Source organism: Xyrauchen texanus, chromosome 30, assembly GCF_025860055.1.
Source record: "Xyrauchen texanus isolate HMW12.3.18 chromosome 30, RBS_HiC_50CHRs, whole genome shotgun sequence".
In the NCBI taxonomy this organism is placed as follows: domain Eukaryota; kingdom Metazoa; phylum Chordata; class Actinopteri; order Cypriniformes; family Catostomidae; genus Xyrauchen; species Xyrauchen texanus.
In genome coordinates this window covers 680,173-697,401 of record NC_068305.1, presented here as the reverse complement: position 1 = coordinate 697,401, position 17,229 = coordinate 680,173, and the positions used below count along the sequence as shown (strand labels likewise).

The following is a 17,229-nucleotide window of genomic DNA, read 5'->3' as shown; positions in this document are numbered from 1 at the left end:
ACAGACGCCACTTTAGAGCGTAGAGATGCCTGGTAGAGGGGGCTCTGGCTTGATTGATTGTATCTATGACGGTCAGTGGTAGGCCGGCTAGATCTTCCGCATCCCGTCCAAGGGCCAGACGTGGAGGTTCCAGAGGTCTGGGTGCGGGTGCCAGAGCGTGCCCCGTCCCTGAGAAAGAAGGTCCTTCCTCAGGGGAATTCGCCAGGGAGGGGCTGTCGTGAGGAGCGTGAGGTCCGAAAACCTAGTCCGGGTGGGCCAGTAAGGGGCTACCAGAATGACTTGCTCCTCGTCCTCACTGACCTTGCATAGCACCTGTGCAAGAAGGCTCACTGGGGGAAATGCGTACTTGCACAGCCCCACCGGCCAGCTGTGTGCCAACGCGTCTGCCCCGAGGGGAGCCTCTGTCCGGGCATACCAGAGCGGGCAGTGGGAGGTTTCTTGGGAGGCAAACAGGTCTACCTGAGCCTTGCCGAACCGGTCCCAAATCAGCTGGATCGACTGGGGGTGGAGCCTCCACTCTCCGCCAGGCAAGCTTTGTCTTGACAGCACGTCCGCTATCACATTGAGGTTGCCGGGGATGTTAGTGGCGCGCAGTGACTTGAGTCACTGCTGACTCCAAAGGAGGAGACGATTGGCGAGCTGTGACATGTGGAGGGAGCATACTCCGCCTTGGCGGTTTATGTAGGCTACGACCGTGGTGCTGTCTGTCCTGACTACGACGTGTTTGTTCCGAATTAACGGAAGAAACTTCTGCAGGGCCAGAAAAACAGCCAGCAGCTATAGGCAGTTGATGTGCCAGCGCAGCGGTCCTCGGTTCCACCGGCCTGCGGCTGCGCGCCCGTTGCACACGGTGCCCCAACCCAGTTTGGAGGCGTCGGTTGTGACCAGAACGCGTTGGGACACCTGCTGCAAGGGTAATCCTGCCCTTAGAAAGCAGAGGTCTGTCCAGGGTTTGAAAGTTTGGTGGCAGGCAGAGGTAACTTTTACGTTGTGGCGCGGCCACCGCAGAGGATGCCATATGCCCCAGGAGCTGTTGGAAACGTTTTAGCGGGACCACGGCACCTGGCTTGAAGGAAGCGAGGCATTTCAGCACTGACTGAGCATGCTCGTTGGAGAGACGTGCTGTCATTGGGACTGAGTCTAACTCCAGACTGAGAAAAGAGATGCTCTGGACCGGGGAGAGTTTGCTCTTTTCCCAGTTGACCTGAAGCCCCAAACTGCTGAGGTGGCTGAGCACCTGGTCTCTGTGTGCGCATAGTAACTCTCGGGAGTGGGCCAGTATGAGCCAGTCGTCGAGGTAATTGAGTATGTGTATGCCGGCTACTCGGAGCGGGGCAAGAGCTGCCTCTGCGTCTTTCGTGAAGAAGCGATGGGACAGAGACAGGCCGAAGGGAGGACTTTGTACTGATACGCCTGGCCGTCGAACGCAAACCTTAGGAAGGGGCGATGTCGAGGGCGAATTGAGACGTGGAAGTACGCGTCCTTCAGGTCTACCGCTGCGAACCAATCTAGATGCCGGGCGCCAGATATAATTTGTTTCTGGGTGAGCATTTTGAACGGGAGTTTGGACAAGGTCCGATTGAAAACTCGCAGGTCCAAGATCGGACGTAAGCCGCCACCTTTCTTGGGTACAACGATGTAAGGGCTGTAGAAACCCTTCTTCATTTCGGTTGGAGGGACAGGCTCTATCGCGTCCTTTAATAGAAGGGAGGTGATTTGTTCGCGCAGGGTATGGGAATGTTGGCCGTGTACTGCGGAAAAATGTATGCCCACGAAGGGGGGCGGAGACCTGGCAAACTGAATTGTGTAACCGAGTCGAATGGTCCAGTGCAGCCAGCGTGACGGGTTGGGCAGTGAAAGCCACGCCTCTAAACTCCGTGCTAGGGGCACCAAGGGGAGTTTTTTGGATGTACCCGGCGGGGCTTCGCAGCGGTGCGGAACAGGTAACGCGGCTTCGGGAGGCAATGTGGCGTCCCGAGGCTCTGGTGCTGAGAATAAACTCAAAGCACTTATCTTGCTCCGCACATCTGGCAGGGGGCGGGTTCGTGACTGAGGAGGAGGTCTGATGCTGGCGTCCTCTGGACTCGTCTGAACCGGCCGGCCGGGGAACAGTCGTGGGGCTGAAGGCGGGGACACCGCGTCAATGGAGCCGGGACTGTTGAGGCCTGAAAGCAGAGTGCCGTGAGAACGGCATTTGCGGGCCATGTGCCCCAGAGACAAAGGAAATAGCTCTTTTATTGAGAATTTGGGTACCGCAGCACTTGTTAGGGGGTGCGGTAAATGAAAAAACAAAGGATTCTCCTCCCGGCCCTCCACCGGGGGATGGATCGGTCTTACCACTTCCGGAGCTAACGTCTTGGGCTCTGGGTGCATTGCCTCAGGAGCGCCTGGGAGCCTTCCAGGTCCTCGAGGGGGTCCGTGAGACAGAGGGCATGTGCTTCCCGCGGTTTGCTCGACGCTGGGGCTGAGAGCTGGGCCCGGGTTGAGGCGGAGCAGGAGCTTGCCTTCTGGCCACGGGAGGACGCCCTCGGCGAGCAGACGGGGCATGGGCCGTGGCGGCAGGCTTGCGGCGAGGCATGATGTGAGAGATGGCCTCCTTCTGCTTTTTTACCATGGAGAACTGCTGGGCAAAGTCCTCGACGGTGTCGCCGAAGAGGCCGAACTGGGAGACAGGGGCGTTGAGGAAGCGAGTCTTGTCGGCTTCACGCATCTCGACCATGTTCAGCCACAGTTGACGTCCCTGGACCGCTAGCATGGCCATCGCCTGCCTGAGCGCCTGCGCTGTGACCTTCGTCGCTCTCAGGGCGAGGTCGGTCACTGAGCGCAGTGCCTGCAACGTGTCGGGATCAGGGCCACCCCCGTGCATGTCGCGTAGTGCCTTGGCTTGGTGGACCTGCAGGAGAGCCATGGCATGCAGGGCGGAAGCGGCGCCTCCGGTGGCGCTGTAGGCCTTCGCTGTCAGCGAGGAGCTTGCTCTACAGGTCCGGGAAGGGAGTACGGGGCGACCTCGCCAGGTGGTAGGGGTTCCGGTGCATAGATGGATCGCAACCGCCCTATCCACCTGGGGAATCGCCTCGTACCCATGGCGCGCTCCACCGTCGAGGGTGGTGAGGGCGGACGAGCCTGTGGTGGTGTGACGAGTGGAGAGGGGTGCTCTCCACGAAGACGTCAGCTCGTTATGCACTTCCGGGAAAAACGGGACCGGGGAGGGGGTGAGGCTGTGAGCGGTGCCCAGACCCCAGGAACCAGTCGTCCAGCCGTGATGGTTGTGGGGAGGATGGAGGGTTCCAATCCAAGCCCACGCTGTTGGCTGCCCGGGAAAGCATGTCGGTCATCTGTGCGTCGGCCTCAGCCTGGGCGTGCAGGCCCAAAAGCGGCAGCCCAGGGGAGTCCTCAGCATCAGATACCACGCCCTCCGATGCCGCGGCGAGCTCATCTGCTTCCATCGCAAGAGGGTCAGCAGACTGGCTGTGAGGCGAGTCGCCGCCGCCTCGAGCACGGACGGAAATCAACAAGCCTGCTGGGGTGCGGGTGGTCCGAGGGGGCGTACCCGGCGGAGCAGCACCCGCTGCCATCCCCAAATCTCCTCCATCGCCAGCCACATCGTCCTCAATCCCGTGGGAAGAAGGAGCAACACGGGGGGCGGCTGGAGTGGCTTGCTCACGGTTGTAAGCAAGCCGCGACCGCAACGTTGTCATGGTCATGTTCTCGAGGTGAGAACATGAACCACCCACAAACGCAGCCTCGGTCTGATCGCTACCCAGACACACGAGACAACGCCTGTGGCCGTCGGAAGCGGAGAGCACTCTACCGCATCCAGACACAACACAGGGGCGGAAATTCATCTTTATAAAGACGCGTCCTTAAAAGGACGTTCAACGGCGCTGTGTTTTGCTTTTTAGAGGAAATTACTCTTTTAAATAAAATCACTCTTTTAGGAAAAAAACTCGTGAGAGTTTTTTAATCTGCGCTGTCGAAGCGCTCAGGTGCAGGAAGTGCACAGCCGTGCAACAGGAGAAAGCCGCTGTTGTGCGCCGTAGAATCCAACAGCATGCAGCAGAGGGATAGCAGGAACTCGGTGTGTATACGCAGCAGTTTGCAGACACGACCATCGGCTTCTGAATGAACTCCCGTATTTGCGCCGCTTAAATACCCGTATGTCTGGGGGCGGGACATGCAAATACTGGTTGCCAACTCTCATTGGCCTTTTTTCATAGTCCAGAGGTGAATATCGGCGGTCAAGAGAGACCCCTAGTGTCACTTCTCTGACACAACGTGGAGAGAGCGACAGAAGGGGAACATTATTTTATGTTTATATTTGACAAAGTTTAGGATAGGGCATTTATTCTAAACATCATTTTTAATGGGTCAAAATGTTTTTAAACTTTTAAATGATATCATCATACATAAAATCTCTGAGGTTTAGTAGTAAATTGTAACTGACAGAAGTTGATCAGAATACCTGTGTGAACACTTGCGATTTTGTATTCTAAATATAATTTTAAACATAATTTAATATTACATTTATCTGTGTTAATAATCCAGCAGCATTGGGTGTACCATGTGTTCTCCATTGTCAAAGTCTCTTGATGTGTGAATCTGATTCATCAAATTTCTCTCACAGTTACCATTTCTTAAATCAGTGTTACCCAACCGCTGTGCCACAAATCAGTGTGCCGTGAAAGATTGTCAGGTGCGCTGTGGAAAATGATTAAATTCCACAAAATAAATAAATGCATGAAAAAAAAAATCTAATTTCAGGTGATCCAAACTCCTTATCAGTGACTTTTGTGATTGTGAAGACCAATGATTAATGTGCAGAATTGAGTGATACTTATACGCGTTAAGGGTCATCACATGACTCGCGTCAGTGCTGCAGAATACATTGAAGTCTATGAAGTGAGTTATATTTATACGTGTAAAGGGCCATCACATGTCTCGCATCAGCAATGCAGAATACATTCGTATTGGAATACATTCAAATACATTTTGGACTCAGGATGGCGCCGAGTATGGCTGCTGTGCTGCAAGCTCCGACACAACACTGCAATTTATTGTTTGTTTTGTTTACAGTTTTTAGTTTTTTTGTCTTGGATGTTGTCTGCCTTATTGTATACGACAGACAAACACATTTGGACATTGGTTCTGCAATTACACACCGAAAACCAGACTTCATATTCCTCAATGCTGACCCACTGTTTACAAACACGCCAGCGGAGCCCTTTGTCCGGCCGCGGAAACGCAGACGGAAAAGGGGAAAAAGAGCCAGCATTCTCGACAGACTAAGATGTCGTGCAAATCGACCCCCACTACCCAATATACTACTGGCAAATGTTCAGTCTCTGGACAACAAGCTCTGCGAGCTGAGAGCACAGATATCTTTCCAACGAGAGATAAGGGACTGCTGCATTTTTCTGCCTTACAGAAACCTGGCTGTCTGTGGAGATTCCAGACTCAGCCATCGAACCCGCGAGTTTCTCCGTGCACCGAGCGGACAGAGCGAAAAACCTCTCAGGTAAAAGCAGAGGTGGTGGTGTATGTTTTCTGATCAACAAATCATGGTGTGCTCAGAGGAACGTACATTTTATCAAGTCTTTCTGCTCTCCTGATCTGGAATATCTCATGCTTCTGTGTCGACCATCCTGGCTTTCGAGGGAATTCACAGTGGTCATCATCACAGCTGTGTACATCCCCCCACAAGCCGACACAGACCGGGCACTCAAGGAACTGTATGGGAGAATAAGTGAGCAGGAAACCGCGCACCCTGAGGCTGCGTTCATTGTTACCGGGGACTTTAACAAAGCCAATTTTAAAACAATCGCACCAAAATACCAACAACAAATCAGCTTCAACACACAAGGGGACCGGGTTTTTGACCATTGTTATTCTCCTTTCCGGGATGCTACAAATCCGTCCCCCACCCACCATTTGGCAAATCAGACCACTCTTCCGTTCTGCTTCTGCCCGCTTACAGGCAGAAACTGAAACAGGAAGCACCTGCCCTCAGAACGATCCAGTTACTGATAGTAATCAATGATCAATCATACGATGTGACCCGGACACCAATACATGTAAAAACGCCCCAAAAAGGGCTTATATAGTCCAAGAGTCTGCCTTCAAATATATATAGATAATTAAACACAACGAATTATGATTAATTAGGAATATACATCATATGCAGACAGGCTATATTAATTTTAATAACACCTCAATGGAATTGACCCGTAGGCTACCGCAACCAGTCAGTTCGTCCGCCAAACCACTTTATTAGATATTTCTGATCAATTCTCCAGAAGGGTTATTCTTAGTTATAAGCTTATTCATCAAAAGCACGTTAACTTACTTTGATAATATCAGCTCGTAGCTTAAAATCGCACATTAAAGAGGCTTTGTTTTATGACCACCAAACACAGACAATTACGCGTATAATTGATTTTAATACAAGGCACTATGATATATCACTACACTTGACAAACATACATGTAACATAGAATAAACATAAAATAAACAAAATAAATGCAGTAAGGGAAAGTAAAGAATTATTAGAGGTATGGCAAACTTATTACAACAATTAACCCTTTGAAGCCAGCAAGGAAATTACACACTGTGATGCATTTGAATTTCAATGGAAATACTTGCACAAATAGGCCTTTGCGTGTGGCTAAGGCTGCATGTATGCCGTGTCCTTGGGGCGTCCATGAGATGGAGGATTTCGGTTTGGTGTTTCCAGCGCGTGGAGTTGAAACTCACTTGAAGAGGAATTGAAGGGTTATTCCGAGAAGTTCGAAGCGTCTTAGGAATACTTGTTGAATAGTTGGCGAGTGTTCCGGAGGGTTGCAGAAGATCGGGAGAAGAAGTGAGAGATGTAAGATGGCTTGAAGAGGTCCGGGAGAAGAGGGTTGAAGTAAGCGAGGATGAAGAGTGCAGCAAAAGAGAGGATGAAGAGTTGAAGAGCGCAGCAAAAGAGAACGATTTCAATGCTGGATCTGACTTTTAAAGTAGGGAGGTCACACCCCCATTGGGGGGAAGTGACCCAATGAGGCCCCTCCGTTTTGGGCGCGAATTTGCTCCCTTTGTCCGGTCAAGGCTCATTTGCATGCTTTATGATTTGGTCAGGACTTTTGCTTTGACTCACTCAAAAGACGGTAAACATAGCAGAACATGATTCAAAGGTGACCTTATACTCATATTCCGGTAAGGTTTAATTTGATACCAAGAAAAGTATATTTGGTACCCTTAAAAGTGGATATACACTGTTAGGCTATTACATATAAGGCCTCTTATTAACTATAACAGGTTTTACTACACTACTAATCTATCATCAGACAAATAAACACACAGGGATTAAAACATATTTCATTAGACATACATTTCTATGTTTAAAACTGAAAAACACACACACACACATTTTTACGTTCAAGATCTCACATGGTAAAGCATGCGGTGTGAGGCGAGTCATATGGAAAAGGGGGGGGCTTAGCAGTCACGAGGATTTCCTGTCAATAGTTCCTTGTCTCTTTGTCAATAGCGCATTGTGCTGTGGAGACTAGTCGGCGCTATTGCAGTAATTAGGGGAGCTTTAACAGTGGGTTCTTTATTGTTCGGGACCGGCTAAGTTAATGATTATCCTTCACTGATTCCTCCAGACGCTACAAGACTGTTTTGATCACTCAGACTGAGAGATGTTCCGGTCCGCCTCTGATGACGACATCGAGGTTTACGCAAATAGCGTAACGTGTTTCATCAGGAAATGCGTAGGGGACGTTGTTCCAACCAAAACAATACAGATCTACCCCAACCAGAAACCATGGGTTAACGGAGATGTTCGCACAGCACTTAATGATCGGACCTCCGCTTTTAATTTCGGGAACGCAGAGGAGCATAAACAAGCCAGTTAATCCCTCCGTAAAACTATCAGAGCAGCCAAACGCCAGTACAGGGACAAAATTAAAGGACAGTTCAACACCACCAACTCTAGAACTATGTGGCAGGGAATTAACATTATCACGGACTACAAAGGGAATAAAAGCTCTGCAATCAACTGGCTGGTGTTTTTACGGACATTTTCAATCTGTCCCTCTCCCTGTCTGTAGTCCCCACATGCTTCAAAACATCAACCATTGTGCCTGTACCGAAGCAAGCTACAATCACTTGCTTAAATGACTGACGTCCTGTTGCTCTGACTCCCATCATCAGCAAATGCTTTGAGAGGTTAATCAGAGATCACATCTGCTCTGTTCTGCCCCCCTCTTTGGACCCATTGCAGTTTGCCTACCGCAACAACCGCTCCACTGATGATGCCATTGCATCTACACTACACACTGCTCTCTCCCATCTGGAAAAAAGGAACACATATGTGAGAATGCTGTTTGTAGACTACAGCTCAGCATTCAACACCATAGTGCCCTCCAAGCTCAAGTCAAGTCAAGTGGTTTTTATTGTCGTTTCAACCATATACAGTTAGTACGGTACACAGCAAAACGAGACAACGTTCCTCCAGGACCATGGTGCTACATAAAAACAACACAGGACCAACACAGGACCACATGAGACAACACAACGAAATAAAATACCTATATAAAAAAAAAAAAAAAAACCTACATATACCTATATAAAGTGCACGTGCAACAAATTTCTGACAATGAACAGGACAATAGACACAGTGCAGCGCCGACCAGTACTCAGTAGTGCAAAAAGATATGAAACTCCGGGCTCTGGGCTTAAACGGCTCGCTGTGCAGCTGGATCCTGGATTTCCTGTCAGGCAGACGTCAGGTGGTTAGAATGGGCAGCAACAACTCCTCATCACTGACCCTCAACACTGGAGCCCCACAGGGCTGTGTTCTCAGCCCACTCCTGTATTCACTGTACACACATGACTGTGTGGCAACACATAGCTCCAATGCCATCATTAAGTTTGCTGACGATACGACGGTGGTAGGTCTGATCACTGACAATGATGAAAGAGCCTACAGAGAGGAGGTGCACACTCTGACATGCTGGTGTCAGCAGCACAACCTCTCCCTCAACGTCAGTAAAACCAAGGAGCTTGTAGTGGACTTCAGGAAGAAAGACGGAGAACACAGCCCCATCACCATTAATGAAGCACCGGTAGAGAGTCAGCAGTTTCAAGTTCCTCGGTGTCCACATTAATGAGGAACTCACATGGTCCGTCCACACTGAGGCCATTGTGAAGAAGGCTCACCAGCGCCTCTTCTTCCTGAGACGGCTGAGAAAGTTTGGAATGAACCACCACATCCTCACACGGTTCTACACCAGTACTGTAGAGAGCATCCTGACTGGCTGCATCACTGCCTGGTATGGCAATATCACCGCCCACAACCGCAAAGCCCTGCAAAGGGTGGTGCGAACTGCCAGACACATCATCGGAGGTGAGCTTCCCTCCCTCCAGGACATATACACCAGGCGGTGTGTGAAAAAAGCTTGGAGGATCATCAGAGACTCCAGCCACCCGAGTCATGGGCTGTTCTCACTGCTACCATCAGGAAGGCGGTATCGCAGCATCAGGACCCGCACCAGCCGACTACATGACAGCTTCAACCCCCAAGCAGTCAGACTGTTGAACACTTGATCTATCACGATCAATAATTAGCACTGCACTTTATTAATCTATAATTTCACACTGGACTGTCAACATATTCTCCTCAATATACTACTTCATATATATATATATATATATATATATATATATATATATATATCTATATATATATATATATATATATATCATATACTCCTACTTATTGTATTGTATATTGTGTGTATTGTTTACTGTACATTGTATATAATTATTGTGTTGTGTAAGTATGTGTACATTTGATTTGTAAATTGGTTTGTGTAAGTATGTTGTTTACTGTAATTGTTATATGTCTCGTCACTGTCATGACTGATATGTTGCTCGGAACTGCACACAAGACTTTCACCTACTGTTGCACTTGTGTACATGGTAGTGTGACAATAAAGTGATTTGATTTGATTTGATTTTCTGTATTGACGGACTCATTTCGATCATATTTTTTTACGGGTTGTTTAAACGAATCTGTAATTCATCACGTAATTACATCATCACATGGTCCCTGACATCTCGGCGTGGCATATTAATGTTATTAAACATTTCCAAAAGGTTTTATTTAACTTCAAAATATTGCAGTTTATTATGTTTATTATTATTATTATTATTATTATTAAAAGTGTATTGGTGTGTTAAAAAAAACTGTCATATAAAAAATCTTGACATAGAAATTGTAATTGAGTGTTTCTTTAACTTCGAGCAATTACATGTCCCAGGAGTCGATTGTTATTAAAGCTAAAAATGTAACCCTTTTCCTTTTTGTTATATGAAGTAGGGATGGCATTACCCAGTCATTTTTTAATTTTACCCAGTACCTTTAAGACACATACATGAAATACTATATAGATTTTTTTGTTTCAAACTTAGCTAACTTCAACAAACTATTCAACAAACCAAAACCAATAAACTAGAGCACATGGCTTTGCTTGAGGGCACATGCCATCATCTCTCGACCAGCACCTTAACAAGACAAAAAAAACATTTCAGAAATGTTAAAAATGTCATTTCCAGCACACAATGCTATTCAGAATTTGAGATATGCTGGAAATGACACTGATGGGAATCTCAATGACTTTCAGAAGAAATGACAAAAATGACATAAATCTCCTGCGATGAATGAACTGTACAACTTTAATACATTATTAATGGCATTTTGCTGTCTAGACATTTGATGGTTCTAAAAGTGCCAGAAGTTTATAGAACATTTTATTTATTTATTATTTCTGCTATTCAGCTGTTAAAGTAAGACTACATATTAAAGTATTTAGCATACATGCTAGTATGCTAGTGTGCCCGAAGTTGAAGAAACAACCATTTATAGAACGTTTTGATTTATTTATTTTTGTTACATTTCTGCTATTTAGCTGTTAAAGAAGCTTTATTTTATGCATCAGTCAAACATAGAATAATGCCGCATTCACGTCATGTCGCCATTACTGTAATAACAAGATGGCACCTTGGACTTTCTACTGGGAGCCATTCACGTCCTGCAAACTCAGAAGATATTTGTTTCTATGACAACACTCATAATGCCGGCTTTCACCAATGGCATTCACCTTGATATGTTGTTGCAAAACTTTAAAGAAAACTCCCCAGATAACGTTGGCATAATAGGATGGCATATTAAACAGAAATATGTTCACTACTCGGAGCTTTCATAGAATTCAGAGTTTAGAACTTTAATTCTGGCATGACATGAATGCACCATAATGCACCACTTCAGATTTAATAGAGTATCTTGCTGTTAGCTTAGCAACATGCTAACATCAAAATCTGTGCAATCAATCAAGTCTTCACATGAGTAGTGCTGTTTGTGAGTTGCTGCCTATGTAGAGCAGTCATTTACTGCATGAGGTTCCATTTCAGTAAGGATGCTGCCTATGTAGACAGTAGATGGCAAAGCAGCTCACTAGTAAATGAAATCTCTTGTGATGTTCAGGTAGGGGACACGGCTTTACATATCGCAGCTGCTCTGAATCACAGGAAGACTGTGCGCATGTTATTGGAGGCTGGAGCTGACAGCAGCAACAGAAACAATGTAAGAAAGATTTGTTATTTCATTTCATTGAAACACACTATACACAAGTATTTGAACTCAGATGCTTCTAGATACTCAAGCAGGACTTCACATGCTGATGTGTTCTGAAATGTGTTGCATCTCAATTTAAAATGCAATGCAAGTATTTCCTAGCATTGCCACAAGTGTTCACGGTCACTATAGTGGGTGTCGCTAACAGCACTTGCCCCTACAGTCTGTTAAAGCTAAATGGGGGATCTTTATCTTTGTGTGTGTGTGTGTGTGTGTGTGTGAAGGCAGGAGAGACGGCTCTGGATCAAGCACGAGAGAATGGTAATCCTGAAGTGGCGCTGCTGCTAATGAAAGCTTCACAGGTAAGACAACACACATACTGTACATCTCTGTAAATACTATCAAACAGTAACAGAAGCTAAATTATCATACCATTGTTGTCAGATTTGATTGTACTTTCCCTGCATTTTACACTGCAAGGACTAAATCCAGGTCCAATATTTTGCACTTAGTCCACATGAAATCTCAACTGACCCTATTTACTTTCTCAAAACTTGTTCCTCATCTTATTGTGAACGATTTATCAGTGCATGTTAAAAAAACAACAACAAAAAGAGCTCTTGAACCGCCTCGACTCAACTCATGTGAAATGCTCTTTACAATGATGAAAGAACATTATTGAAACTCAAAATGATTATTATTTGTCTATTATTGTGGTCTTTTCTGATAAACGCCATATGATTTCATTCATAGCGAGTGCTTCCATGTAGGTCAGATGACCAGATATCAGATTTAGAACCACATATGACAGTGGCCCGAGTAACATGCGTCTAGATCGATCTGTGTCTAAGATCAGTGAACAAATCAGAATTGGTGATGCAGAATTCATGTCATTTGTAGTTTACACTCATGCTGAAAGCTGGCGTAAAAACAGCTCTAATACAAATATACACTAAAAGAGAACTTTTATGAAACAACGTATGAAGTTTACTTAAAACAAGGATGCAAAATTCTCACCTTTCAGAGTCACCATTTCTGAAGCTAATTTCCCAAATTGCTGCAAAATCTCCTCATTAAAATCACTTGAAAGGGTTACACACTTTCAAAATACAACAAACAGATCAACTGAAATATACATCTGGAACAGCTGCTTTGAATTTCTCTCCTTTTTCACCTCTCATGAGTTTGAACATGACTGCGATAAAGACTGGACTGCTATAAAGTCTCGGCTTCAGGAAAAGGGTTCTTGTATCATTTTATACATTTTTTCTCTATAGGGTTCTTCAGAGATGAATACAAGAGATGAATCTTGGTAACATTACTTTGTTAAATTTGCTAACATTAGTTAATCCACTATGAACAATGAACAATTTTTTATATTAAATAACACTAACAAAGATTACTTATATACTGTAAAAAAATACAGTTAGTTAATGATACATACAGTAATGCATTAACTAATGTAAACAAATGTAACCTTATTATTAATATATATATATGTATTTATAAAAAACATTCAGGAAAGCTACAGAATAAAATGTTTTTTGTGGAACATCATATTTGTTTCTGATTGACCTTTTTTTTAAGAGTATATAGGCTTGGCTCATATTATTTGTCCTTGAACAGATATAAAATAACGAAATTAGAATTTGAATTATTTCAGTGTTTTATGCCATATTGATGATTAATAACTGAAACTCAGCTGAGGCAATGATTTAGACAAACAGCTGATTCACGGGTGTATTTACTCATAGAGCTTCACTCGTGGACGGACTGCGAGGAAGAGGAGGGACTGGATGAAGGCTGAGCATCGAGCACAGTCTGTCCCACGTGATGAGATGATGCACAGAAAGGTAGAGGAGCAAACAGACCCCCCAGAAAACAACACAACACTCCTCCCACACACACACAAAACCATTACAATACAGAATGAGCAACTGTATAGGAACAGGACACACATGCTCAAACACACTGCTGTAGGAGATTCATGTATGGAATAATTGTCAACAGAGTGTTAACTCTTTTTAAATGAATACATACTCGACACAGATTTCACTGCACAGAAAATGCCAAAAAGTCAAAATTATTTCTGGGTCTGGTTACTGTTAGAGGAACAGTTCACCCAAAAATAAAAACCTGTATATTCAAGCAGCTCTTTTCCATACAGAGACAGTTCACAGTGACAACGACTGTTGAACACCATACAATAATCATAAAGTAGGACAAAATCATTGAAGTAGTCCTTATGTCTCATGCAATATATTCCAAGTCTTCTGAAGTCATATCATATGATATCACATCTTAAAATCCACGATCCCGGATCCGGGATTTAAAATTACGTCAGTAATAATGTACTTCCAATTTTAAATGTATGTGGAGGAGTTATGAGCTCATATCTGGTACCATTTGAAAGCTTAGAATGTCTACTTTCTTGAGATATGCATCACTTTGGCATTTGTTTTACACTAAGTAACTTATTTACAATAAATTACATAGTTCCACCCATCAAAAGTAGCGTCATAATTATGTGCGTTTTTGAATATGCATATTTCTCATATCGCTCAAATATGACGCACATGTACAAACCATGTATCAAATGAAAGCTCTCATTGCCAGTAAGAAGTTCCAATAAGTCTTTTTATTGAGGTATAATCACATATCTAATACACTTCGAATGAATCATGAAGTATAAAATCAACATTTGTAAACATACAAGTGTCATTATTGAATATTTGCCGTGCTACTCGCACTAGACAGTACAGTTAGCCACAAATGCTACATAATCTTTTACCTTAGGTTATTCTCTGCAAAATGAGCCATTTTTCAGTGTTTTCTGTGGTTGTGTGCCCAAGTAATCCCTCGATATGTCACACGAGTGCAGAAACACCACAAAGTAATGTTATATGATATTCAACAATCCAGGAAAATATGTAAACAACCGATCCGGATAAAGCATATATTGCCGTAAAGCTTAGACCCTCCGCTTTCTGGCAATGTTTCTCAAGATCAAATAGACCAATCAGGGGCTGTGATATTGCATCCAGACTGTGAAGTGATCACTAGGTAGGTTAGGTGCGCAAAACACACAGACGCGTCTCACCAGACACCAGAGCACATATTTACCACTTTCAACAGTGTTTTATGTAATGACAAAAACTGTAAAATTACACTGGGATTTTGCATTTATAGCACTGTATATGGGTATGGGGAGACTTTAGATTTGGGTAGGCGGAAAGTACACCAAAAAAAGGTAATATTCCTCCCTTCAAATAAATTGAAATGGATATTAAATAAAACATGATACAGACAAAATTCCTTTTTCAGGTATTTGCTGACATCTAGTGGAAACAGCCAAAACTGTCTGCTTGCTGCTAGGGTTTACAGGGCTTGAGTTATACACTTTCAAAAATGAATTTATATAAAAAAAATCAAAAAGCCTCTTTTTTTAGGAGGGTTATTACTGTTCAGACAACATATATTTAATTTTTTTTTAATTTTTAGCAGTGTTTTATGCAACTTCAAAGGGTTTCCTGTAAAATGACACCAAAACTGTGTAGTTAGGCCAAAGTATGTGGGAATGGGAAGCTTTTTAATTTGGGTAGGCCAAATCCAGGCGGAAATCCCCAAAAATGGCAAGGATCTTAAGAGGTTAAAGATTATCAATGAATAATGCAGTAAATTTCATTCTGTTCCTTGCACAAAGCTAACTTATGATTCAGAAATCTTGGAATAGAGCACAAGTTTCATGATACTTTCATGGTCTTTTTGTCCTTTTTCAGAAGTGGTTATTAATAATTATGAACATAATTATGAGTTATGTATGACAAGAGCTGCGTAACCAATTTTCACAAATTTCTGTTTCCCACAAATGAAAGTCATACAGGTTTGTAACAACATGAGGATGATTAAATAATTGTAGATTTTTCAGTTTTGTGCGTTGTTCCTTTAACCATTGAATGCATACCTCGGGTCTTTAGTGACCCTAGACCCAGAGGTGGGAGCAAGTCACACATGTTCAAGTCTTAACCATCAAGTCTCAAGTCAAGTCTCAAGTGCACTGCAGATAAATCAATCAAGTCAAGTCGAGTCAAATCAGTGACTCACCTCAAACAAGTCAAGTCAAGTCAGTGACTCACCTCAAACAAGTCAAGTCGAGTCAGTGACTCACCTCAAACAAGTCAAGTCGAGTCAGTGTCTCACCTCAAGCAAGTCAAGTCAAGTCAGTGACTCACCTCAAGCAAGTCGAGTCAAGTCAGTGTCTCACCTCAATCAAGTCAAGTCGAGTCAGTGACTCACCTCAGACAAGTCGAGTCGAGTCAGTGTCTCACCTCAATCAAGTCAAGTTGAGTCAGTGACTCACCTCAAACAAGTCGAGTCAGTGTCTCACCTCAAGCAAGTCAAGTCGAGTCAGTGTCTCACCTCAAGCAAGTCAAGTCAGTGACTCACCTCAAGCAAGTCGAGTCAAGTCAGTGTCTCACCTCAATCAAGTCGAGTCGAGTCAGTGACTCACCTCAAACAAGTCGAGTCAAGTCAGTGACTCACCTCAAACAAGTCGAGTCAAGTCAGTGTCTCACCTCAATCAAGTCGAGTCGAGTCAGTGACTCACCTCAAACAAGTCGAGTCGAGTCAGTGTCTCACCTCAAGCAAGTCGAGTTGAGTCAGTGACTCACCTCAAACAAGTCGAGTCGAGTCAGTGACTCACCTCAATCAAGTCAAGTCGAGTCAGTGACTCACCTCAAACAAGTCGAGTCGAGTCAGTGTCTCACCTCAAGCAAGTCGAGTCGAGTCAGTGTCTCACCTCAAGCAAGTCGAGTCGAGTCAGTGTCTCACCTCAAGCAAGTCGAGTCGAGTCAGTGTCTCACCTCAAGCAAGTCGAGTCGAGTCAGTGTCTCACCTCAAGCAAGTCAAGTCAGTGTCTCACCTCAAGCGGAGTCGAGTCGAGTCAGTGTCTCACCTCAAGCAAGTCGAGTCGAGTCAGTGTCTCACCTCAAGCAAGTCGAGTCGAGTCAGTGACTCACCTCAAGCAAGTCGAGTCAAGTCAGTGTCTCACCTCAAGCAAGTCTAGTCCAGTCAGTGTCTCACCTCAAGCAAGTCTAGTCAAGTCAGTGTCTCACCTCAAGCAAGTCGAGTCGAGTCAGTGACTCACCTCAAGCAAGTCGAGTCAAGTCAGTGTCTCACCTCAAGCAAGTCGAGTCAAGTCAGTGTCTCACCTCAAGCAAGTCTAGTCAAGTCAGTGACTCACCTCAAGCAAGTCTAGTCAAGTCAGTGTCTCAACTCAAGCAAGTCTAGTCGAGTCAGTGTCTCACCTCAAGCAAGTCAAGTCAGTGTCTCAGCTCAAGCAAGTCTAGTCAAGTCAGTGTCTCACCTCAAGCAAGTCTAGTCAAGTCAGTGACTCACCTCAAGCAAGTCTAGTCAAGTCAGTGACTCACCTCAAGCAAGTCTAGTCAAGTCAGTGCCTCACCTCAAGCAAGTCTAGTCAAGTCAGTGACTCACCTCAAGCAAGTCTAGTCAAGTCAGTGTCTCACCTCAAGCAAGTCTAGTCAAGTCAGTGACTCACCTCAAGCAAGTCTAGTCAAGTCAGTGTCTCAACTCAAGCAAGTCTAGTCGAG

The 17,229-nt window shown here is 44.7% G+C and overlaps 1 pseudogene; it reads left to right on the top strand.

Moving 5' to 3' along the window:
• LOC127624113 (ankyrin repeat domain-containing protein 6-like) overlaps positions 1-17,229 on the top strand; it is a 48,748-nt pseudogene that overhangs the window by 12,519 nt on the left and 19,000 nt on the right.